A 27,081-nucleotide genomic window follows, 5' to 3' on the forward strand; every position below is an offset into this window, starting at 1 on the left:
CCTGGTTCCAACACTTATAAGCTGTTTGAACGTGATGGACAAGCTATTTATTCTTTATCTGCCTCAATTTCATTATCACTAATTTGGAAAAAATAATTATTTCATAGTTCTATTGTGAGAATAAATGAATCTACATTGGTAAACCAAGTTGAGTACTGCCTGATACATCGTAAGGACTACGTGTTTGTTAAATGAATTGAATAATATTAAATAGGTAAAAAGGATCAAAGAGGTAATACTTAAATCTGCTTAGTCGGCATGCTGAATTCATGGTGATCCTTCAGTAAATTCTAGAAGACAATTTGACAAATAGCAGGGAAAAACATTCTGGATTGTGGAATAAGCAGAGAAAATAGAAAATATTTGAAGTTAAAATGTGCTTCCTACCTAGCATTTCTCATTCTCTCTTTTTTAAATACCCTGCCAAGATCAGGTAACTTCAAAGTAATGGGAGAAGATACACAAGTGATCATTGCCAGGACTGAAGGCTGTTCCCAGGACTACTATTTTGGATCAACAGAAGCTGGAAATGAGAATATCAAAGTCTGGGCAGATAGTTTAACTCACGGGCATTGATCAGGATGGCTGGAGGTCACCTGCTGCAAGAAGCACTGTGTTTTCTGTGCAGCTTAATGAGAGGGAGCATATCATTTCAGGACTCTCAAAGGATGCAGTGTTACTGAGAATCTCATGAGGCAAATCCTAAATGCCAGGATAAATTTGTAGAGATGGAACTACTACTTTTTTTTTTTTTAATTTCTTTTTGTTATGGCTTGAACGTATAAGGTCATGCTTCAAGCCTGCTAGCTTACAGCTCTCAATTCTAAACTAGTTCCAAGTGTATTGGACTTCTTGCCCTGACCCCTGTCCCTTTGATAGGCTAGGTGAATCCAAATACGCCCGAGTGCACCTCACAGAATACGTCTGATTCTGGGATGGGACTAGAGGTCTCCCGGTATTTAGAACTGCAAAATAAGGTAGCAAAAGCTCTAGTCATATGCCTACCATTTATTTGACATATCACCACAAACATGTCCATAATTTACCAAGGTTGATCCACTGCCTACTACTACATTTGTGTGTGAAATGTGTCATTTTTTGTGGAGAAAGTGAAAATAATTATCTGTATGGTGGGCGCACTTTGAGTGACTGGGGTGGAGTATGGGCACCGTCTTACACAAAAGTCAAGAGTAGTATCTGACAAAGATACTGTCCTTTATCCTGGATACCAACAGATGTTCTTGTCTTCATTCAAAATTACAATTATCATTGAAGTGCATAGTGGCTTTTAATTGAGACAGATAAAATGTAACTTCAGGTATTGAAGTATTTTTTTTTACTGTTTTTAAGGCACCTGAAGATCTGAGGAATTCTTGGCATGACTTTTCTCCATTCAGTATGGATTTCTGTGATAAAAGGCGATTATAATAAAGAGAATAGTAAAGGAAAATATCTAAAATGGAATTTACATCTAATCTTTAAAGTTATGAACATTTGTTAATCCTCAATTTCAACTCTTGAGATTTCATCTGATTTGAAATATTCCTTTGAACATTCAGAGTATAAAATGTTTCACATGTGGTGAAGGAATCCTAATTTTTCTATTATACTGTAAGAATGGAACAGGTGGCAAATAAATTAAGCAACAGTATGCAATCTATTATTCAGTAGGTTCAGTTAAACCATCCTATTCTCTAAAGGCCATGCATTCCTTGTGAAATATGTTAATTAAAGCTTTCCTTACCAACTGAGGCACACCCTAAGAAAAGTTAATTTACAATTTTTATTCTGGGTTTCAAGGAACCTATATATGATTTGTCAATTTATAAGAAGAAAACAAATTCCCTGAAATACACTTCCTTTTTAACTAACAAAATTAAATCATAGGCATAATTTGGTAGCAAAATCATCATATCATACAAATATATTCTACATCATGGACTTCATCTTCTCTTTATAATGACTATAATGCTGATGGACATTCAGTGTTCTTAAAACTTCTTTACACATAAAAATAAACAATAAGAAAGATACTCATCTATTCCTCTCAAATAGCTGCTTTGGGACTTCTAGGAAACTTGGAAATATGAAAAAAATCTTTCCAACTTAAAAGAAAGCAAACTCTCCCACTTTTAGTTCCTTTTGGACCAGTTTTAGGCAAAGCGATGCTCTTTAATCCTGGGAGCATCTGGTGTCAACCTAAATCAATTTTTATTTTACCTGAGTTTTGAAAGGAATAGTTTACCTAAATGATTAAGAAATATGCTCTCATATGGCCATATATTCCTTACATAGGAAACTGATGGGGTCTAAAAAATACAACACACACACACACACACACACACACACACACACACACACACAGGCAACCTGATCATCAGTACAAAACTATCCAGCCAAAAGGGGTTCAATTTTAAGAGAAAATGAAGTTTGGAAGACTATATCATTATAAATCTGACTTAATAAAGCCAATTTTTATAGAATCTTTGATCCAGAAACATTCCATTTTGTAAACATTGAGAAAAAATTTATAAGATCATCAACTGGCAGTGTTTTAAAGATGCATATTAAATAAATAAATATAATCACTTCAAAATCAGAAAATCTAGTAGGAAAATGCAGTGATTTTTTTCAAGTTAAAGAAGAAGAATTTGATAAAGTTAGAATTTTAAGTTCAAATTTCTAATCACATCCTATATATTTATTAGGAGTAGATTAATGATTATTTTCTTTCCTAATATTTAGAAAATACATTTCAGTCATTACACTTGTATTAATGGTGCTTTGGCAGAGATTGGAAAATCAATCTAAAAATATTTCAATATATATGTGTGTGAATTATTGTGAATAATGGCTACATTTATTACTAAACACTAAACTAAATAAGAAATAATAACTAAATACTATTTCTTTTTTAGGATTAACAGAACATTTTCATCTGTTTTACATATTTGGTAATTAAGATTGAATTAGGCATTCCTATCACATTATAGACAATTTAGGTGTGGCTCAAGTTTAAGAAAACTAGTTAAAGAGTATAGTTCCTTTTTTTAAAGTAATTGTGAAGTAAAGGAGTAGCCTTCACACAGTAATTAATTATTTACTAAGCTGTCCCCATGTCCTAGAAACAGGCATCTAAGAGTGAAACGAAATGCTATGATTCCTTTGGCTTAGTAATCATTGTTATCTAACACATGCATATGCTTGGGAAAAAGTGCAATCATAGCCACACTGAGATGGATGTGTAGAAGTCCTAACTCTGCCATTTCTTATAGAAATTAACCATAAAGCTTGATTGAAACTCACTTATCTCTAGGTTTGAAATTCCCATTACTGGGCAAAATACAGCAGACAATAACAGGAATGGAAATATAATGTTTTGGTACAACATTAAACTGATAAGGCAAATGTGGCATTGCATTTGATTTAAAATCTATCAAAGTATTTGGAAAAGGAGTAAAAATAGAGTAGCAGTTAAAATTTCTTTAAAATGATAGCCCACCTGCGCACGGTGGCTCCTCCCTGTAATCCCAGCATTTTGGGAGGCCTAGGCTGGCAGATCGTGAGGTCAAGAGATCGAGATCATCCTGGCCAACATGGTGAAAACCCAGTCTTTACTAAAAATAGAAAAATTAGCCGGGCGTGGTGGCGCGTGCCTGTAGTCCCAGCTACTCGGGAGACAGAGGCAGGAGAATCACTTGAACTGGGGGAGGTGGAGGTTGCAGTGAGCCAAGATAGTGCCACTGCACTCCAGCCTGGGCAACAGAGTGAGATTCTGTCTAAAAAAATAAATAAATAAATAAAATAATAACCCAAGTCGTTTATTAAGGTGTTGAAGAGGATGCAAGAAATATAAATACTTCAACACATCATTCCCATGGCAAGACATAGTATGCTATATATAATGCTTTATAGTTTTTCCATCTTGAGATATGGACTTTACTGTTATTTTTTCTAGAAAAATCAACTTTATTGTTATTTTCTACCTTCTGGGACCTTCACATTGCTACCACATGGACTGTTGTAAAGCATGTAAACTCCACGGATTTTACACAATCACCATAAGCAAAGTCATATTTCCATTATTTAAATTTAGAGCTAGAGAAGAGATTCACCTAAAAATTGACATCAAAGGTAAAAATCAAGGATGGAGGCTTCAAGATGGCTGACTGAAGGCATCCAGAACTAGTCTTTTCCACAAAGAACAATCAAAATAATGAATAGGTAAGCATACTTCAAATAATGCATTTAAGAGAGAACACTAAAATGGAATAGAGACATGACAGGAAATACCTGACGCCAGGAAGGGCAGGGAAATGAGGCAGCTCACTCAGCTGGTGATGGCTGGGAGCCGGGAGAGGCTCCCCAGTGTGGGAAATGGTGAGAGATCCCCAGAAGTCCACATTCCAGTGTGAACCCCTACAACCCTAGTGACAGGAGTCTCTCAACCCTCACAGGGCCTGAGACTAGACTAGGGACCTGCCTGAAGACCACGTGATGGGATTACTCCAAAGACAGAGCTCATGCTGAGTCCCAAAACCTAAGCGGCTGCACTATGTTGCCATTTTAAGAATCCAGCCCCAACCAGACTGCGTTCTTCTCTGGGGCCCAATAGCCCCTGCTTTTCCATATTCCTGGAGCCCCAGTGATATTACCCTGTGTTCACCCAGAGGACTACAGTGGGATGATGCTGCTTGGACCCAGTTGGGTATTTAGCACTCTAGCATACAGTGTCCTGAACCCCAGAGAAAAGGTGGTGCGGTGCACTGAGTAGGCTGCCCCCAGGATAAAGAGAGCCAAAGCATGTGCTCCCCAGAGCATAGAACCAGCCTGTCTGTGACTGCCGCCATTGACAGCAATCCTGCTACCCCTCACAACAGGGCCATGGTACACTTGCACTCATCCCAAAGACTGGATTTCCTTGCTATTCCCACTGACAGTGCTGCTGCTGGGAATAAAAGTGTGCACTCCCCAGAGCCTGAGAGCCAACAGCTTATGTCTATTGCCACTAACAGCAACCCACCCCCACCGAGCAGTATGGCTGCTGCGCACTTGCACGCTCCCTACAAACTGGCTTTCGCCCTGGATACCATTGCTGCTGCCACCTCAACATTCTTCAACGGGAATTGGGATCACTTTGCACTGCCCACCTTAGCCTGTACCCATCTGTATCACCAGGAAAACAGAAGAGGCATACCTTCCCTGGCACTGTCCCCATCCCAGTTCCTGAGCACACTGTCTAGTGTCCTGGGGATAGTGCTAGACTATCCAACACTGCTGGTATCTGCACACTTCTCCCAGGGGTACGGGCCTGACTGCTTTGCTGCTACCACTGCAGCCATCACCTAGTTGAATGTGCCTCCTGGGGGTCTGGGGACTGGCCCACCCAGCCCACTGCAAACACCATTAATAACAGTATGAGTCACTAGGCAGCCCAAAGGTTGTCCTGTTACAGCTACTGCCACTACCCTGCCACATACACTGTCTAGAGGACCTAGGACCCACACAGTTGCCTGGCCAACCACTTCCACTGCTGGCATCTGAGCAAGCTGCATGAATATCCAAGAATCAACTAGCTCAGACCTGCTAATACTGGGGCCCACATTCACTATATCCAGGGTCCCAAGGATAGGCATGATTGGCCCACTGCTGCCATCACTGGGGCCTGAATATTGGCCCACCTGATATCCCCATCCCCAGCAACACCTCACCACAGCCTCCAATGAAAACCACAGACTAACACACTGAGGAAATCATGGACACCACTGACTCTGTGTATAGCTGAATAAATAAAAAACAAAGCTAAAATGAAGTGACCTATGCAGCAAATACCATCAATAGCTCTTCAGTAAAATGTCTTCTCATATGAAAGCCAATCCAAAAACTTGGAAAAAGTGACTGCTGCACCAGATGCACAGATACAACATAAAGACAAGAAACCTGAAAAAAAGAAAATGTTTACAAGGACTACAATGAAAAATAAATTGATAAAATTAAAAAAAGAACTCAAAATATTGATTTTAAGGAACTCAGTGACATACAAGAAAAACACAAACAATACAAATAAATCAGAACGTCAATTAGGGATATGGACGATAAATTTACCAAAGAGATAGATATCATAAAAAAGAACCAAACAGAAATTCGGGAATTGAAGCATTCAATGAATGAAATAAAAAAACACATTTAGAGCTTCAAAAATAGACTGGATCAAGCAGAAGAATGAATTTCAGAATTGAAGACAAGCCTTTTGAAATTACTATGTCAGACAAAAAAGAATAAAAAAAAAGAATGAAAAAGTCTATGTGACATAGGGACCATGATAAAGTGAAACAATATCTAAATTTTGGGTGTTCCAGAAGATACAGGAGGAGACCAAAGTCAGAGAAAACCAATTTAGTGAAATAACAGGTAAAAACTTCTAAAGTCTAGCAAAATATTTAATCATACAAATGTAGAAACTCAGAGATCCCCAAATAGCTATTACCCAAAAAAGTCTTCTACACAATACATTATACAACAAAGACAACAAAGACAAAGAGAGAATTCCAAAAAATCAGTGAGTGAAAAGCATCTATTCATATTTAAGACCCCTCCATCAGACTAACAGCAGAATTACCTAAAGAAACCTTATAGGCTATGAGAGAATGGGAAAATATAATCAATGTTCTGAAAGAATAATATACCCAGCAACGTTATCCTTCATAAATGAAGGAGAAATACAGTTTCTACCACAGAAGCAAAGACAAAGGGAATTCACTACTACTAGACCAACCAGATAATAAATGCTTAAGTCCTACACTTGGAAATAAAAGGACAATATTATTGTAAGAATACACGAATGTATAAAATGCACTTCTAGAGCAATCACACAAATGAAGATAAGGAGGGACTCAAATGTTACCGTTACAGAAAATCACCAAACTGCAATGATAATGAGAGAAACAATGACAAAAAACAACAAAAGAAGTACAAAATAATGAAAGGCAATTAACAAAATAACAGAAATAACTAATTACATATCAGTAATAATTTAAATGTAAACAGATTAAATTTTCTACTGAAAAATATAGACTGGTTGAATGAATTTTAAAAATGACACAACTATGTCATGCAAACAAGACACTCACTTCACTTGTAAAGACACATATAGACTGAACGTAGAGAAATGGAAAAAGACATTAATTATACACAAATAGAAACCAAGCAAGCCAAAGTGGCTGTACCTGTGATAGCTGTCCATCTGGAACAGCCACTGCAAAGCTGCCGGCTGAAGTGGGGGAGGCATGGCTGGTGACTGTGCGCTCCATGGATTCAGTGGGGGCTGAGAAAAGGTGGGAGCCCTGCCCACTATGAATTGGCGGAGCAGGGGCCCTGCACTCCCACATGCAGCTGCAGCTGCCCAGCTGTGGCTCCAGACCTGGGCATCCCTGTGCTTTTGGGGCCCAGGAAGCTTCTCCTACTCCCACAGGCTTGGAAGTACCAGGTCCTGCTCCCTGGCCTCCCCCTGCTCCTGGCACCAGCTATGATTTTGGAGCAATGTTGTGGCTGAACCTGGGCGCTGTTGCGCCCCAGCTGGGTGGTCTGCACGCTTGAGTCAGTACCATGCCTCCTCGGTCCCCCACTCCTGTACTTTGGGCACCGACGAGCAGGGGAGGGAGGCCGGGCAGGCTGAAGGTGGCTTGGCACAGGCTTGCAGGCCCTCCTCGGCATGGACAGTCACGGCGCCATGGACATGTTGATGGCAGCAGGAGGCAGTTGTGCTCCTGGGTGGGAAGGGGCAGGTCCCCAGTGAAACCCCTCCTGCAAGCCAGGAATTACCTGAAGCCTGGGGCCTGGGCTGCCCATTCCAAGTAGAGTCCACTGTCCAGAGTGAGAACTTACATGCTTTTTCCAGGCCCACCTATGGCCACTCATGGCCCAATCAGCACACGATTCCTCCCTTCTGAGCCCATAAAAACCCTGGAATCAGTCAGACTCACACAGATGTCATGGCTCCCTGCTACATGAAGGAGCTACATACTTTGGGTCTTGTTGACGCTTCGGGATGACCTGCCTGTAGAAAGGCGCTCCCCACCATGGGTCTCCTCTCCACTGACAGCTGGACGCTCACTGAGATGACCTGCCTGAGGAAACGAGCTCCCCACCACAGTTCTCCTCTCCGCTGAGACTGGACGCTCACCCAGACGACCTGCCTGCAAAAAGGAGCTATCTACAATGGGTCTCCTCTGCCCCGAGAGCTGGGCGCTCGCTTGGATGACCTGCCTGTGAAAAGGAGCTAGCCACCACAGGTCTCCTCTCCGTTGTGGGCTGGATGCTTGCTGGGACAACCCGCCTGTGGAAAGCAGCTACCCACCATGTGTCTCCTCTGCTGGGGGCTGGACCCTCATCAGGACAACGTGCCTGCAGAAAGGAGCTGCCTCAGCTCTCCTGAGAGCTTTTCTGTCACTTAAAGCAGCTCCTCTCTGCCTTGCTCACCCTCCACTTGTCCACATACCTCACTCTTTTTGGATGCGGGACAAGAACTCCGGACCCTCAAAATGGCAGGACTGAACGAGCTGTAACACAAATAGGGCTGAAACATTTCTCCCCCGCTCATCACATTGTGGGTGACAAGAAGGAGAGAAGAGCTGTGGTCCTTCTAGGAGCCCAGACTTTGGGGCTCCCTAAGCCAGGGCTCTGACATGCTCTAACACCCTCTTTGGGGCTATGTGGTTCCTGGCATCTCCGAGCTTTCGGGCACCACCATGCTCCTCTTGTCCAGACGCTGGTGCCCGCAGTGGAAGCCGCTTGAGGTATGTCTGCTCCAGCCGAAACCTCACACGAAGCTGGTGCTTGTGCTGGTGCCTGGAGCTGCCCAACCTGCTGCAGCTGGTGCACATGGCTAAGCGCAGGGGCTGCACCCCGTGCTTGCTCCCTCACATACCCCTCACTGCTCTGCGCCTGGCTTGCCCTTGGCAGGCATGGGATCCACACTGGTAGCTCAAGCTGAGTGCAACCTGCCAGGCACAAGAAGCCCAGCAGGCACAAGTAAAATCTAAGCAGAGACACAGTTGGCCAGAGAGGTTTCCGGCTGGTGAAGTGACACCCTAAAGATCCCATGACACTTAAATCAGATAAAACAGACTTTAAGTCAAAAACAGTAAAAAGAGACAAAGAAGGTCATTTTAGAATAAAGGAATCAATGCAACGAGAGAACATACCAATTCCAAATATATATGTACCCACACTGGAGGACTCAGATACATAAAACAAATGTTAGATCTCAAATACAAGTATAAATTTAAGAACCTCAAAAATAGAATAGATTAAGCAGAAGAACGTATTTCAGAACATGAAGACAGATCTTTTCAAATAATTATTTTAGACCAAAAAATATAAGAAAAAGAATAAAAAAGAATGAACAAACTATGTAGCACATTGGAAACCCTAAAATAAACAAATATCAAGTTGGCTCTAATACAGTTAACAGGTGGGGACCTCAACACCTACTCTGAGCATTAGGCAGATCATATTGACAGAAAATTAACAAAGAAACAATGATCAGAGGAACTTAACAGACATTTAAAGTACCATTTTCTAAGAACTATAGAATACACATTTGTCGCATCAGCACTCAATAGACTATATGTTAGGCAACAAAACAAGCTTCAACAAAAACGTAAACCATTCAGGACATAGGCATGGGCAAAGACTTCATGTCTAAAACACCAAAAGCAATGGCAGCAAAAGCTAAAATTAACAAATGGGATCTCATTAAACTAAAGAGCTTCTGCACAGCAAAAGAAACTACCATCAGAGTGAACAGGCAACCTACAGAATGGGAGAAAATTTTTGCAATCTACTCATCTGACAAAGGGCTAATACCCAGAACATACAAAGAACTCAAACAAATTTACAAGAAAAAAACAACCCCATCAAAAAGTGGGCAAAGGATATGAACAGACATTTCTCAAAAGAAGACATGCATACAGCCAACAGACACATGAAAAAATGCTCATCATCACTGGCCATCAGAGAAATGCAAATCAAAACCACAATGAGATACCATCTCACACCAGTTAGAATGGCGATCATTAAAAAGTCAGGAAACAACAGGTGCTGGAGAGGATGTGGAGAAATAGGAACACTTTTACACTGTTGGTGGGATTGTAAATTAGTTCAACCATTATGGAAACAGTATGGCGATTCCTCAAGGATCTAGAACTAGATGTACCATATGACCCAGCCATCCCATTACTGGGTATATTACCTGAAGGATTATAAATCATGCTGCTATAAAGACACATGCACACGTATGTTTATTGTGGCACTATTCACAATAGCAAAGACTTGGAATCAACCCAAATGTCCATCAGTGACAGATTGGATTAAGAAAATGTGGCACATATACACCATGGAATACTATGCAGCCATAAAAAAGGATGAGTTTGTGTCCTTTGTAGGGACATGGATGCAGCTGGAAACCATCATTCTTAGCAAACTATCACAAGAACAGAAAACCAAACACCGCATGTTCTCACTCATAGGTGGGAACTGAACAATGAGATCACTTGGACTCTGGAAGGGGAACATCACACACCGGGGCCTATCATGGGGAGGGGGGAAGGGGGAGGGGGGAGGGGGGAGGGATTGCATTGGGAGTTATACGTGATGTAAATGACGAGTTGATGGGTGCTGATGAGTTGATGGGTGCAGCACAGCAACATGGCACAAGTATACATGTGTAACAAACCTGCACGTTACGCACATGTACCCTAGAACTTAAAGTATAATAATAATAAAAAAAAATTGAAATCTTGTCAACTATCTTATCAGACAACAATGAAATAAAACTAGAAATCAATAACAAGAGAAACTTTCAAAATAGTATGAACATATAGAAATTAAACAACATGCTCCCAATTGACCACTGGGTCAATAAAGAAATAAGGAAAGAAATTTTAAAAAAGCATCTCAAAACAAATGAAAGTCAAAACACAACATGCCAGCCAAAGCATGGCTAGGAGGAAAGTTTATAGCAACAAACACATACATTAAAAGAGTAGAAAGGTTTCAAGTGAACAATCTTAATCGTGAACCTTAGGGAACTGAAAAAGTAAGAATACACTAAACCCTAAATGGTTAGAAGAAAAGCAATAAAGATCAGAGCAGAAATTTTAAAAAAGGGAGACTAAAAACACAATACAAAGGATCAACAAAACAAAAAATTGTGTTTTTTTTTTTTTACAAAAAGATGAGCAAAATCAATAAATCAACCACTACCTAGACTAAACGAAAAAAGACCCCCAAAAACTAGAATGAGTAGCAAAAAAGGAGGCATTACAACTGATACCTCAGAAATACAAAAGATCAAAGACTATAATAAATAACTATACTTGATCAAACCAGAAAACCCAGGAGAAATAGTTAAATTTTTGTTAACACAACCAACCAAGATTGCATTAGAAAGAAATAGAAAACCTAAACAGACCAGTAATGAGCAATAAGATGGAATCAGTTATAAAAAGTCTCCCCATATGGGCTTCAACACCCTACTAACAGAGTTAGATCACCAGGGCAGAACGCTAAGAAGGAAATTCTGGATGCAAATTCAACACTTGTCTAATCAGACCTACTAGACATTTACAGAAAACTCCACCCATCAGTCACAGACTATACATTCTTCTCATTTGCACGTGGAACACACTCCAAGATCTACCACATACTTAGACACAAATCAGTGTCAATAACTTAAAAAAAAAAACATTGAAATCTTACCAACCAATTTCTACCAATAAAAATCAATACCAAGTAGATCTCTCAAAACCACCCAATTACATGGAACTTGAACAACTTACTCCAGAATGACTTTTGGGTAAACAACAAAATTAACACAAAATTTAAAAAATTCTTTGAAATAAATGAAAATTGGGACCCATCATACCAAAATCTCTGGAATGCAGCAAAAGCATTGTTAAGGAGAAAGTCTGCAGTACTAAATGCTCAGCTAAAATAGTTAGAAGATCTTTAATTAACCATCTAACATCACACCTAGGAGAAGTAGATAAACAAGAACAAATTAACCTCCAAGCTAGCAGAAGAAAAGAAATGACTAAAATCAGTGCAGAACTAAACAAAAGTGAGATTCAAAAATTTATACAAAGAGGAAACAAAAATAAAAGTTGGTTCTTTGAAAGGATACACAAGATCAATAGACCACTAGCAGAGAGCCAAATCAATAACACAATCTGATTTACAGTAGCTGCATATGCACAAAAAATAAAATACATAGGAATACATCTAACCAAGGAGGTGAAAGATCTCTAAAAGCAGAACTAACAGCTGAAAGAAATCAGAGATGACACAAACAAATGGAAAAAGATTCCATACTCATGAACTGGAAGAATCAATATCATTAAAATGGCCATACTTCCCAAAACTAGTTACAGCTTCAGTGTTATTCCTACAAAAGTAAAAAATTAGGCAAAACTATCATAAAATGCATATGGAACCAAAAAGAACTGAAATAGACAAAGCAATCCTAAGCAAAAAGAACAAAGCCAGAGGCATCAGACTACCCAACTTCAAACAATACTCTAAGACTACAGTAACCAAAAGAGTATGGTACTGGTACAAAAACAGACACAAAGATCAATGGAACAGAACACAGAACCCCTAATAAAGTTGTGCCCTTCAGCCATCTGTTCTTTGATGAAGTCAATACAAACAAACAATGGGAAAAGGACTCACTCACTATTCAATAAATAGTGCTAGGATGGGTGGCTCGCCATATGCAGAAGAATGAAATTGGATGCCTATCTTTCACCATATACAAAAATTAACTTAATATGGGATAAAGATTTAAATGTAAGACCTAAAACTAAAAGGATCCTAGAAGAAAACCTAGGAAATGCCATTCTGGACATTGGCCTTGGGAAAGAAGTTATGACTAAGTCCTCAAAAGCAATTGCAACAAAAACAAAAATTGAATTGTGACCTAATTAAACTAACGAGCTTCTGCACAGCAAAATTAGCTGTCAACAGCGTAAATAGACAACATACAGAATGGGAGAAAATATTTGCAAATTATGTATCTGACAAAAGTCTAATATCCAGAATCTATAGGATACTTACACAAACCAACAAACAAACAAACAAACAAAAAAACCCATTAAAAAGTAGGCAAAAGATATGGACAGACACTTCCCAAAAGAAGATGCAACAAGTGGCCCACAAACATATGAAACAATGCTTAACATCACTAATCATCAGAAAAATGCAAATAAAAACCACAGTGAGATACAAGTGGCCCACAAACATATGAAACAATGCTTAACATCACTAATCATCAGAAAAATGCAAATAAAAACCACAGTGAGATACTGTCTCACACCAGTCAGAATGGCCATTATAAAAGAGTCAAGAAACAATAGACACTAGTGAGGCTGTATAGAAAAGGAAACGCTTATACGCTCTTGGTGGGAATGCAAATTAGTTCAGCCACTGTGGAAAGAAATTTGGAGATTTCTTAAAGAACTCAGAACTACCATCTGACCCAGCAATCTCATTAACCTGTGTATATCCTCAAAAAATTCATTCTACTAAAAAGACACATGCACTCACATGTTTATTGCAGCACTATTCACAACAGCAAGATAAGGTATCAAGTTAGGTGCTCATAAACAGTGGACTGGACAAAGAAAAATGTGATATATATGTAATGGAATACTAAGCAGTCATGAAAAAGAGTGACATCATCTCCTTTGCAGCAACATGGATGCAGCCAGAGGCCATTATCCTAAGTGAATTTACACAGGAAAAGAAAACTAAATGTCGCATGTTCTCATTTTTAAGTGGGAGCTAAAAATTGAATACTCACGGACATTAAGATGGCAACAAAAAACATGGGACTACTATAGAGGGTGAGGAAGGAAGGGAATAAGGATTGAAAGACTACCTACTGGGTACTATGCTCACTACCTGGGTGATGGAATCATTCGTACCCCAAACCTCAGGATCACACAACATACCCATGTAAGAAACCTGCACATGTACTCTTGCATTGAAAATTAAACTTATTTTATGTCTCCTAACAGAGAAAATCCCCAGACTGGATGGCTTCACTGCTATATTCGACCATATTTACAAGAATAACAAACACCAATTCTATTCAAAGTATTCCCAAAAATTACAGAGGAGGGAATTCTTCCTAACTCATTACACTGATACTATTATCCTGATGCCAAAATCAGACAATGATGCAACAAAAAATAAAACTACAGACCAATATTCATGATGAATATAGATGCAAAATCCTCAACAAAATATTAACAAACTGAATCCAACAGGCCATCAAAAAGATAATAAAGCATATTTAAGTGGGATTCATCCCAGGGATGCAAGGATGGTTCAACATACACATATTAATAAACATGATACATAACATCAGTAGAATGAAGGACAAATAACATGATCATCACAATAGATAAACATCTGACAAAATATCCCTTCATGATAAAAACTCTCAATAAACTTAAAAGAACATGCCTCATAAAGAACGTAATATAATAAAGGATGTAGGCCCAAAGGCTATTATGATGTTAAAGTATGCTCCTTCTTTGCCTAGTTTGTTAAGAGTTTATTTTATTTTACTTTTTTATTTATTTATTTATTTATTTAGAGATGGAGTCTCGCTCTGTCGCCCAGGCTGGAGTGCAGTGGTGTGATCTCCTCGGCTCACTGCAAGCTCCGCCTCAGAGTTGTTTTTTGTTTTTTTTTTTTTTTCTATCATGAAGGGATGTTGTGACAAACCTGCAGCTAACATCAAACTGAACTCGGAGAAGCTAAGTCTTTCCTCTAAGAACTGGAACAAGACAAAGATGCCAAGTCCCAGCCAGAGCAATCAGGCAAGAGAAAAAAAATAAAGTCATCTAAATTGGAAAAAAAGAAGTCAAATGATCTGTTTGTAGGTGATATAATTTTACATATACAAAGACCTAAACACTCCACCAAAAGAGTCTTAGACCTGATAAATAAATTCAGTAAAGTTGCAGGACATAAAATCAACATACAAAAATCAGTAGCATATCTGTTCACCAATAATGAACTAGCAGAAAAGGAAATGAAGAAGGCAATCCTTTTTTTTTTTTTTTTTTTTTTTTTTTTAACAGCTGCGTAAAAACAAAAACCTAGGAATACATTTAATCAAGACTGTGAAAGACCTCTACAAGGAAAACTACAAAACACTGATGAAAGTGATTGAAAAAGATACAAACAAATGGAAAGACAACCCATGGCCATGGACTGGAAGAATTAATTTTGCTAAAATTACCATACTACCCAGAGCAATCCATAATGCAATTCAACTGCTATAAAACACCAATGCGATTTTTTCACAGAAATAGAAAAAAAAATCTAAAGTTTGTTTGGAATTTTAAAAGAGCTCAAGTTACCAAATTAAACCTGAGCAAAAGAAGAACAAAAGCTTGAGGCTTCACACCACGCGACTTCAAAATGTAGTGTATAGCTTTGGTAACCACCAAAACACTGTGGAATTGGCATAAAGACAAACACATAGACCAAATGAATGGAATAAACAACCCAGAAATAAGTTCACATATTTGCAACCACCTGATTTTCAACAAAGATGCCGGGGACATATATTGGGGAAAAGACAGCTTCTTCAATAAATGGTACTGGGAAAACTGGATATCCTTATGCAGAATGAAACTAAATCCCTATCTCTCACCATATACAAAAATCAACTCAAAATGAATTAAAGACTTAAATGTAACACTTGAAAATATTCAGATATGAGGAGAAAACTAAAGAACAAATTTCATTGCATTGGTCTAGCCAAAGATTTTATGGTTAAGACTTTAAAACCACAGGCAGCAAAAGAAAAAAAATGGAATAATAGAGTATATTAAACTAAAAAGCTTCTGCACAGCAAAGGAAATAATCAATAAAGAGACAAACTGTTTAATGGGGGAAAACATTTTTAAACTAATCACCTGACTAGAAACTAATGAGCAGAAAGAACAAAGAATATACAGGTAACTGAAATAACTCAGTGGTAAGAAACCAAATTATCCCGTTCAAAAGGGAGCAAAGCGATAAACAGACATTTCTCAAATCAGGACATACAAATGGCTAATAGGTATATGAAAGAATGTTCAACATCACCTATCATTGAAAAAATGCAAATCAAAACCACAGTGAGATATCATCTTACCCCAGAATTACTATTTATGAAATGACAAAAAATAGAAGATGCTGACGAGGATGTGGAGAAAAGGAAACTGTCATACACTGTTGGTGGGAATGCAAATTAATGCAGTCATTATGGAAAACAGTGTAAAGATTTCTCAAAATAAAACCAAAAAACTAAAACTAAGAATAGAACTACCATAGGATGCAGCAATCCCACTGCTGGGTATTTATCAAAAGGAAAGGAGATCAGTATATCAAAAGGATATTTGCACCCCATGTATATTGTAGCACTATTTGCAATAGCAAATATATGGAATCAATGTTAGGGTCTATCTATAGATGGATAGAGGAAATATGATATATACACAATGGAATACTATCTGACCATAAAAAATAAAATTATGTGCAGCAATTATGCAGCAATATCAATAGAAATGATGGTCTTTATGTTAAATAAAATAAACCCAGAACAGAAAGACTAGTATTGCATGTTCTCACTCACATGTGGGAGTTAAAAAAATTGATCTCATGGAGGTAGAGAGTAGAATGATAGTGACCAAAGGATAGCAAGAGTGGGACAGAGGAATGATGAGAGGCTGGTTAACAGGTACAAAAATACAGTCAAATAGAATGATTAAGTTCTAATGTTTGATAGTTACATTTATCACATTGCAACTATGAATCATGACCAAAAACCATAAATATGTCAAACAAAATATCTTACAAATCCAATGTCTTCCACTTATTTAATTATATTCATTTTTCTAATTATATACTATTTAATAAAAATATTTAATCATCATCAATGGCTCTTACATTTATCTCTAAAAGATGAAGCGTTGTGGTATTTGAGATTTCACTGTGTGTCTGGATCAATGCCTATCAGCGGTGGTTTACCAGATGGCAGTATCCCATAGGCTGGACAAGTTTTTGACAAATATATAGTCAAAATTCCCCAAAAGTACTAGTTCCAATACCATTTAAATGCTAAACATATAAACCAGAAAAATGCTAAAATACAAGATGTCAGTTATATAGTTAATGTATATACCTATCCCTCTAGAACTAAAGAATTCAATTTTTAATAATTTACTATTCCGATAGATACATGTAAATATTTTAATTATTGTGCTGGTGTACAAATTAAAGATTTAATATATTTGTATTAATTGGGAGGAGAATCAAATGGCCTTGGGGATTTTTTTTGTCTCCCATCTTAATAGCAACTGTCATGAATCATTATTATAACAATAGTATGAAATCTACAATAGTTCACTATTTTTCACGTCATGTTATTCAGTACTTCTACTCCATAGTGCTGAACTGGCATTTTAGAAATGACTGTACCCTTAGTGTATGAAATCAGCAGTCACATATTTGGAGATGATGTTTTTAGAAAAGCCAGTTCAGCAGAGGCGTAGAGGTAGTAACAAGCATATAGCTAAAAATTATAAACAAAAGAAATGGGAGTGGAGACACTAACTCGGACTCACAGGTAAATGAAACAAAAGTAAGCGTGAAGCTTTAAAGGAAGATGTTCTCAGAATAAGATCAAAAATTGGAAGAGAAATGAGGGATTACTGTTCTTTAACAAGCCTTTCTCTTTTTGCATAAAAAAGAAAAAAGATAATTTTAAAATGAAACTTCCAGCAATTTTTAATTCAAAAGTAACAAAAGGGCACAGATTTAAAAGCTAGTAAAACAATAAGAATCAAATATATAGTTTAGAAAGAAGTATTGACTATACTTTTATGCAAAATACGTTTATGATGTCACAGACGGGAAACTTTAAATAGATTTCTTTAAAAATTGTAGAAAAATGCATTTTTGATATAGGAATTTATTTATTTAAACATGCATTATCTATTAATTGCTATGCATTGAGTTAAGCAAAAGGTAACAGAAATGTGTACAGCAGAATTTGTGAAAAAACTTTAAGCACTAGAAAATAGAATTATGAGATAATGGAATTTATTATATTTCTAGGTAAAGATAAAGTTGGGATTATAAATGTTAGAGATAAATAAAATTGCTTTATTGTGTGTCCCTTGTTGACTGAATTGAGGCCTAGTATTTTGCCATTCTTAACTTAGTCTCTGTAACATATTTCAATTACCACAAGTAATGCACTTAAATGTTATTGCTTGATAATAATTTTCATTATTATTTAACTTTAAGTTATGAGATACATGTGCAGAATGTGCAGGTTTGTTACATAGGTATACATGTGCCATGGTAGTTTGCTGCACCTATCAACCCATCATCTAGGTTTTAAGTCCCTAATGCATCACATATTTGTTCCAATGCTCTTCCTCCCCTTCCCCCTCACCCCCCGAAAGGCTCCCGTGTGTGGTGTGTAGATTGCTTAACAACACTTAATGTTATAATCATCATTTCTATAGGCTAGTTTAGAAAACTGTATCCCATCATTTTCCTTGTCAATGTAATTACAAAACAAAGTTCGAAAAAATATATAAAAGAACTTTTTATGACAAAAATTGGCATAGTTACATGATTCAATGAATATCATAATTTTTGAGATATTTATTCCCATTTATCTTGCTGCGTGCAAGATAATTTATATTTCAAATGTTAAATTATAAAATGGAACTAAATAATTTCAAAATTCATTTTAACTTGTCACTTTACATAATGTAGTATCACCTACCTTTATGCTTTCTTTAAAAAAAGTCGTTGACAGTTTGAAAATTCACATACCAAGTCAATAAGAGAGAATAATGCAAAAAAATCTAACAAAGCATTTTGATTTTGGTGGTATATCTTAGTTTATTTATTAAAATATTAATTTCCCAGTACTATTCTTTGTTTATATAATTACTGACCCGTAGAGTATTTGCTGACATTGTCAGTCTTTCTTTTTTTAAATTTATTTTAAGTTCTGGGATACATGTGCAGGACATGCAGGTTTGTTACATAGGTAAACGTGTGTCATGGTGGTTTGCTGCATCTATCAACCCATCACCTAGATATTAAGTCCTGCATGCATTAGCTATTTATCCTAATGCTCTCCCTTCCCCTGCCCAGCTGATAGGCCCCAGTGTGTGTTGTTACCTTCCCTGTGTCCATGTGTTCTCATTGTTCAGCTCCCACTTATGAGTGAGAACATGTGGTGTTTGGTTTTCTGTTACTGTGTTAGTTTGGTGAAGATAATGTCTTCCAGCTTCATCCATGTCCCTGCAAGAGACATAATCTTGCTCCTTTTTATGGCGACACAGTATTCCATGGTGTATATGCACCACATTTTTAAAATCCAGTTTATCACTGATGGGTGTTTGGGTTGATTCCATGTCTTTGCTATTGCGAATGGTACTGCAGTAAACATACACATGCATGTATCTTTATAAAAGAATGATTTATATTTCTTTGGGTATACCCAGTAATGGAATTGCTGGGTCAAATGGTATTTCTGGTTCTAGATCCTTGAGGAATCTGCCACATTGTCTTCCACAATTATTAAACTAATTTACATTCCCACCAACAGCATAAAAGAATTCCTATTTCTCCACAGTCTCGCCAGCATCTGTTGTTTTGACTTTTAATAATTGCCACTCTAAGTGGCACGAGATGGTATCTCATTGTGGTTTTGATTTACATTTCTCTGACATTGTCAGTTTTTCAATGTAAAAACATTTACATTTCTCTGTACATATTGAACTTACTTACATTTATCTGACATCATCAGTCTTTCCTATTATAAAAAACTTGATTTAAAAAACTGGGCTATATGGATACTGTAAATATTATAAAGAATGTAATTTTAAAGGGCAACGTGTTTAATTATTGAACTGCTGTGTGTATAAACATTCCTTGATTGTCACAGCATATGGGAAGGAATTATAGAATCATATACTGCCTTGAAAATCTTAATCAACCACATACTGAACACTTATTATATGTGTCACATTATTAAAAATTTGGTGATATTTTCTAACATTTTCTGATTTGTAAAAACTTTTAAATTATTGAAAAGGATTAAACTACAAACAATGCAAAAAAATGCTACCAAATTTAAAGTTATAGACCCTGACTTATTAAAAACTCCCTTGTGTCTCAACTCGTTCACCTGTGAAATGAGGATAACAACTGTTACTGTACCTAGGCATGTTGTGAGAATTACATATATTAATACATGTAAAGCCCTTAGAATAGTACTTTGTCCGTAGAAAGCACCGAATAAATGTAACATATAGTAATGATGATGTTGAAAATATCATTATTATTACAACCTCAGTTGATTTCATTTGTGTTGTAATTTTAATCCCTTCAGGCTTGTTTTTGAGTATTCTATGCAATTTTCTGTGGTTTGGTGTAAAAATGATTGGAATCACAGCGAGAGACTCTTTAGCGTAATAGGCACACTTGATTAGGAGATTGAGGGTTTACGCTCCCTTAGCAGTAGGAAAAATATCTAAATTTACTCATATAAGGAGAAATGCAAATTAAAATAAAAATAAAATGAATGCAAATTAAAATACAAATTAAATTGGGATCCATCCTTCTCTTTGGCATATGTGCTTCCTTTTCCCCCAGAGAAGTTATAAATTAATTGTATTTAAATGGGTTAATTCTAATAAAGCAGTGACCTTAAACCACACACACGCACATGCACGCGCACACACACACACACACGCACGCACACATGCACATACGCACGTGCACACACACACAATTTGAACGATTCCAATTTTGGTCATAGCTTTACAAAGCGTGAATCAAACTCTTCTCCTTCTCCTTTATGACACCTCTCTAGTGTCATCTGATAATAACTTCTCTCCCTCATAAACAATTGTAACAAAGAAGCTTACTTAATTTAAAAATAGTACAGAAATTGCCAAGTGACTGAACTATGTAGATAAAAATGTATTTATGAAAGAGAAAACTTCACTATTATTCAGACGGAGTAATTGCCAAATATAGACCACATCATCTGCTAGGTTTACTGTTTGAGATGGGGATACGGAGTCAAATTGTTTATCTTGTGGGACATGTTTAATATGCTCATAGTTATATATTAAAGAGTAATAGATATTTAACTCCATACTCTGCCTTTAAGAGTTAATTCCAGAAGATTTTTGGTTTTGGAAGTTGCCCTCATGTTTGCACAATATATGAAATTCAGAACCTTATAAAGAGATATATAAGGAAACTATAAATATGAAAAATAGTTTAAGGAAATGTATATATGCTAGACAGCAATCCTATAAAAATGTTCAAATTATTGACACACCAGGTTCTAAAAATTATAGATGTGCTAGAAGAGACCATAGAGGTAATCCAGTTCAACCTCAGTTTTATAAATGCAGAGTAACAAAAAATTTTAAAAAAGGCTCAGAAAAATGAAGTACATTGAGAAAGATGAAAGATGGCAGAGTAAAGGCTGAGACACAATTATTAGTGAGTCTTATGTTTCAACCTTTGTTTGCTTGCTGATCCTATATATGTCTTTAAAATTTTCTTGGTTTTCTAAATACCAACAATAATGTTATTTGAGCACTTACCACATGCCAGGAACTGTTGTATAAAATTAATTTATATAATTGCATTTAGTCTTTACAACAATCATTTAAGGGGAACACTATTGTCAATCCTTACTTTACAGAGAGAGAAGGAAATCTAGCAGTTAAGCTACATTTTTACAATTTCATCTGTCAGTTATTTAAAAATGCTAGGGAGGTCAGGTGCAGTGGCTCGCTCCTGTAATTCCCAGCACTTTGGGAGGCCGAGGTGGGTGGATCACTTTAGGTTGGGAGTTTGAGACCAGTATTGCCACATGGCAAAACTCTGTCTCTACTAAAAATACAGAAATTCGATGAGACTGGTGGCAGGTGCCTGTAATCCCAGCTACTCGGGACGCTGGGGCAGGACTATCGTTTGAACCTGGGAGGCAGAGATTGCAGTGACCCAAGATCTCATCACTGTACTCCAGCTGGGCAACAAGAGCAAGACTGTCGCAAAACAACAAAAATAAACGAACAACAAGAAAAAAGAAATGCTGGGGAGCATATAATTATCGGTAGTTATTTCTACTCCTTAATAAAATTAGCAGTATCTATGAATTGTATAGTGTTTGATCTAATATCTCTGACCTTTTTCCTAAAGAAAATTTGGAAGTGAAAATGTCATTCATGTCTTCAGTAAAAATCAAGATTAAACATGTAATCTTTTCTATATTCTTCCATCCTTGAATCCACCTTGATCATAACCAGTTTTGATTGATTCTCTGCTTGGCTTCCTGCCTATGATGTATTGTGTAACTAGATTTGGACTTTCTTATAAAATGCTCTTTCACATTGCTTAAGCCTTACCTGATTTTAATTTGCACTTCCCTTGCTCTGACCTGCTTTTTTTTTTTTTTTTTAATAGATTTCCTATTCTCTTCACTTGAGCAGTCTGACAGCCCTCAAAAGATGCTTATGATGGCTCATTTTAAAATTTTCATGTAGTCACAAGTTAGTCACCCTTGTTAGAGATATTTCCTTCTTATAAAACAGCACACTTTTCATAGAGGGGGTTGTAATAAAGTATGTGATGGGTGGATTGTAATTTATTTATTCCTCTAATAGTCGCAGTAAGAACACTATTAATAAATCTATTGATTTTTTAATATCAATAGATTAAAAATTATCATGTTTCTGTTTCCAAACAAATATCTCTGGAATATATTTGAGGTAACAGCAAAACCAGGAATGGATGTTCTGGCCCTTTTCATACTTAGTGATTTGTATGTTCCCATTTTGTGACTTGACTATTTAAGAAACATCCTAAATTGCCTGTAAAGAATACAATGGTAAATTATGTCAGTGTAATACAGATTATGACTGTTGTGAAAAGTTGTCTCACGTGCACAGTCTTTCACCCCTTCTACCACGAGATAAAGAGCCCACACAGTCTCTCCTGGGCTTACTACCTTGTGTGGGAATATCCTGCCCTGTTTCAATCGTACGTGTTTTTGTCCTGCTTAAGCATGTGTGTCAGTGGCCCTCAGACACACTCTCAGCTCCCATGGAGGAGGAGTCTGAGTCAAAGTCCTTCTGCTGCTGCCCATGAGGGGTGTGTGCAGGCCAATACCCCTAAATCAGGTGCCTAGAGAAACCTGCTGGCCATGCGGGACCTACACCCACCACAGGAGCTGATCTTACTCTGTCATTCCTGTATTTGAGTAACGCACTGCACCATCTAGGGCTTAACTGCGTTGTGTTTTTCTTGATTCTGGTATGCAGTGGACAGAGTGTATAGACTTCTATACTGAGTGGTTGAAACAGTGATGATCTTTGCTATCCTCCATGTTCAAATTCTCTCCTGGAATCGACAACCTGTGCACAGTTTTTTGCTTGACAGTTTGGCGTAGTGAGCAGGGTCACCAAAGGACACGTTATGGCTAGATGAAAACGCAAAGACTTATAACATAAAAGCCTGTTGTTCAATTTATAAACCTTAAAACACATTTTTAAAGAAACCTTTATGCAAAAATGAAAGAACTGCCTGTATACAATTAGTTATCAATTAAAAGATAAGTGTTTGGGAAACAACTTTAAAGATCAGCATAAAATGACTAGTCCTAACTTCAAAGCAGTGTTATTTTTTTCATACAAATAGACTTACAACATTTACTAGAATAAAGGAAACTAGCAGTCATTCAGTCTAAACTCTGATTTTAATTTTCACATTTGCTTTAAAGAAATGTATGAGAAATCAAAATCAGAGAGGAAATGAAAAACATGCTTAGTGAACATCCTTTAAGAAGTGGCCATTAGTAGCCAAGAGTTAGAAACAACTTAAGTATCTATCAACAGATAAACAGAAACTATAGTAGTCATGTGCTACATAATGACGTTTGGTCAACGATAGACAGCATATACGACAGCGGTCCTAGAAGATTATAATGGAGCTCAGATATTGCTGTCATCTGGTGACATCATAGCTGTTGTACCATAATTACTTTACTTCTTTTTATAAATTTAGTGTAGCCTAAGTGTAGAGTGTTTATAAAGTCATCAGTAGCATGCAGTCACGTCCTAGGGCTTCACATTCACTCACCACTCACTCCCGACTCACTTGGAGCAATTTCCAGTCCAAGCAACTTCCAGTTCTATAAGCTCCATTCGTCGTAATTGCCCTATATTGGTGTATCATGTTTTATCCTTTATACTGTATTTTTACTGTATCTTTTCTATGTTTAGATATACAAGTATTTACCATTGTGTTACAGTTGCCTAAAGTATTAAGTATAGTAACAAGCCATACAGGTTTGTAGCCTAGGAGCAATAGGCTATACCATATAACCTATACAGAGTAGGCTCTATCATCTCGGTTTGTGGAAGTACACTAGATGATGATGTGCACACAATGATGAGATCGCCTTATGTTGCATTTCTTAAGAGTGTATCCCTGTCGTTCAGCAAAGCATGACTGTGTGCATATGTACACACACACACACACTCACACACACATGAAATGGAATGTTACTCAGCCTTTGAAAAGAAAGAGATGTTGCCATTTGTAACAACGTGGCTGAACCTGGAGGACATTATGCTAAATGAAATAAGGTAGACTCCTAAAGGAAAATGCTGTATGATCTGATTTATACATGGAATCTTTTGAAAAAAAAATGCAAATAGAAACCGAGAATGGAACAGGGATTACCAGGAGTGGAGAGACAGAGGAAAAAGAGAGAAGTAGGTAAAGGGGTACAATTTGTAGTTATGTAGGATAAATAAATCATTAGAATATTTAATACATAGCCTGTGGACTGTAGTTAACAATACTCTATACTGAAAATTTGCTAATAGATTGAAGATGTTCTTAACCTTTCCCCCATCTACACATAAACGGTAACCATGGAAGGGGATAGAGGTAAATTTGTTTAAACTGTAGTAATCATTTCATATGCATATGTATATCAAAAATCATATCGTATACTTTACATACAATAAAAAATAAAAAGGAAGTGGCCATTAATTTTTGGCTACCCATGAAAAGCTGAAATGACTTATGACATTAATTGCTATAATTTAAATTGTATAAAAACATAAAAATTGCATAAAGCATAAGACAAACTCCAATGTATTTTTTATCTTTAAATATTTTTAAGGCTGGGTGCAGTGGCTCACGCCTGTAATCCCAGCACTCTGGTAGGCCAAGGCGGGCAGATCACCTGAGGTCAGGAGTTCAAGACCAGCCTGATCGACATGGTGAAACTCTGTCTCTACTAAAAATACAAAAATTAGCTGGATATGGTGGTGCACACCTGTAATCCCAACTACTCAGGAGGCTGAGGCAGGAGAATCACTTGAACCCAGGAGGCGGAGGTTGCAGTGAGCCAAGATCATGCCACTGCACTGCAGCCCGGGTGACAGGAGACTCCGTCTCAAAAAAAATAAAGGAATTTGAAGACAGAAGGCACACAAAAGGACAGTAGAATACCGTTTAATAACAATTATTTATTTCAGTAAAGAGAGAACTCATAGACTTAGTGAGTATGGGTGCATATTCAGAAATGTATGAATTCAGAAGCTCATTCATTTCACCCGTGTATCAGGCTAATTATATGTAAGTTTGCATAGGACAATCCAGGTTAACACCTGGTGTGCTGGTATAATTACAGCATCCCCTCTTATTTCAGAAATGTCTGTTTGGATATAAATTATATTGGTCAGTTTAGTCCTTGATCACTCATTACCCTCTAATTGTCACAGGTGAAGGGGTTAATGAGTGCCTGGATTCCCAAATATGAGATATACTCTGGAAGGGCTATATACTTCCTTTCCTCCAGGGCTCCTATAGTTAGGCAACAGTAGGGTTTGGGCAACTGAAACCATAAGCCATAGACTATTTTGTGACTCTGGGAATTCAGGGAAATTACTTCTAGGCTCTCTGTTGTACAACGACATCTATTGTTCATAATATTGTGCTTCTTGTCTATGAGTGAAGCTTAAAAAAGGAAAAATTATTCTGAGTTTGCACTGGAGACATCTTCTGTAGTTACTGTTCTGGAGGATATCATGAAGATCCTCTAAACTGGGCAGCAACCTTGCTACTGGGTATAAACAGTTAAGAAATTGAATAAAAGCAGTCAGTCTTGATGCACTTCTGACTGGTTATGACTGGTAAGATGGCCTAATTCAGTTATGCTATGAAGCTTTGAACCTTATCTGTCAAAAAGGCAGAATGGAGTTGCTCAGAAAGTTGTGTTGTTTTAGGCAAATCCGACTTGCTTAATAAGAGGAAGCACATTATCTTCTAGCATAAAAAAACCACAAATGCAATAACATACCCTATAGCAGGCTAAGATTACATGTATCATTAATTTTTGGCAAGGCTGCTAACATGCTTTAATGGAGGATAAAAAGTTTTCTTAACCTACAGGGGAAAAAATGATGAAAGCAATACCCTGAAGGAGATTCTTTACCAACATATTATTGGACCCCTCTTTTATATTCTAGAACTTGAAAAGTAGAAAGTGTGTTAGGGTTTGTAGCAGAGTCAGTAAGGGTAAAGATTTTTGCAAAATATTTGCATTATTTAAAAAATTATTTTTGACAGGAATTTTGCTTTCTCTAATTGTGAAGTCAATCTAAATACTGACATTTTAAAATGTGATCAGTATTTTTAGCTTTTTCTTAAAATTATACTCCTATTGACTACACCTAGGCAACAAAAACTCAAGATATGAAAGATATACTGCATTGCGAAATTAGTAGTGATTTTAAAGATCTACAAACTTTAATAGCTGAGCATTTTTATAAAATTACAAAAATAATTCAAAATTCAAAATGATATCATAAAAACAAACTGTTGGCTAAATTTATGTATTAACATGCCTAGTTTAGTTTCTTCTATTACTTTGACCACATGAATTTGCCATTT

General features: G+C 37.0%; 1 protein-coding gene across 1 annotated transcript in view; it reads right to left on the reverse strand.

The window, feature by feature from the left end:
* Positions 1–27,081, reverse strand: part of EPHA6 (EPH receptor A6) — a 927,196-nt gene that overhangs the window by 445,704 nt on the left and 454,411 nt on the right. The window lies entirely within an intron of this gene.

This window comes from Macaca mulatta, chromosome 2 (assembly GCF_049350105.2).
Source record: "Macaca mulatta isolate MMU2019108-1 chromosome 2, T2T-MMU8v2.0, whole genome shotgun sequence".
NCBI lineage: Eukaryota > Metazoa > Chordata > Mammalia > Primates > Cercopithecidae > Macaca > Macaca mulatta.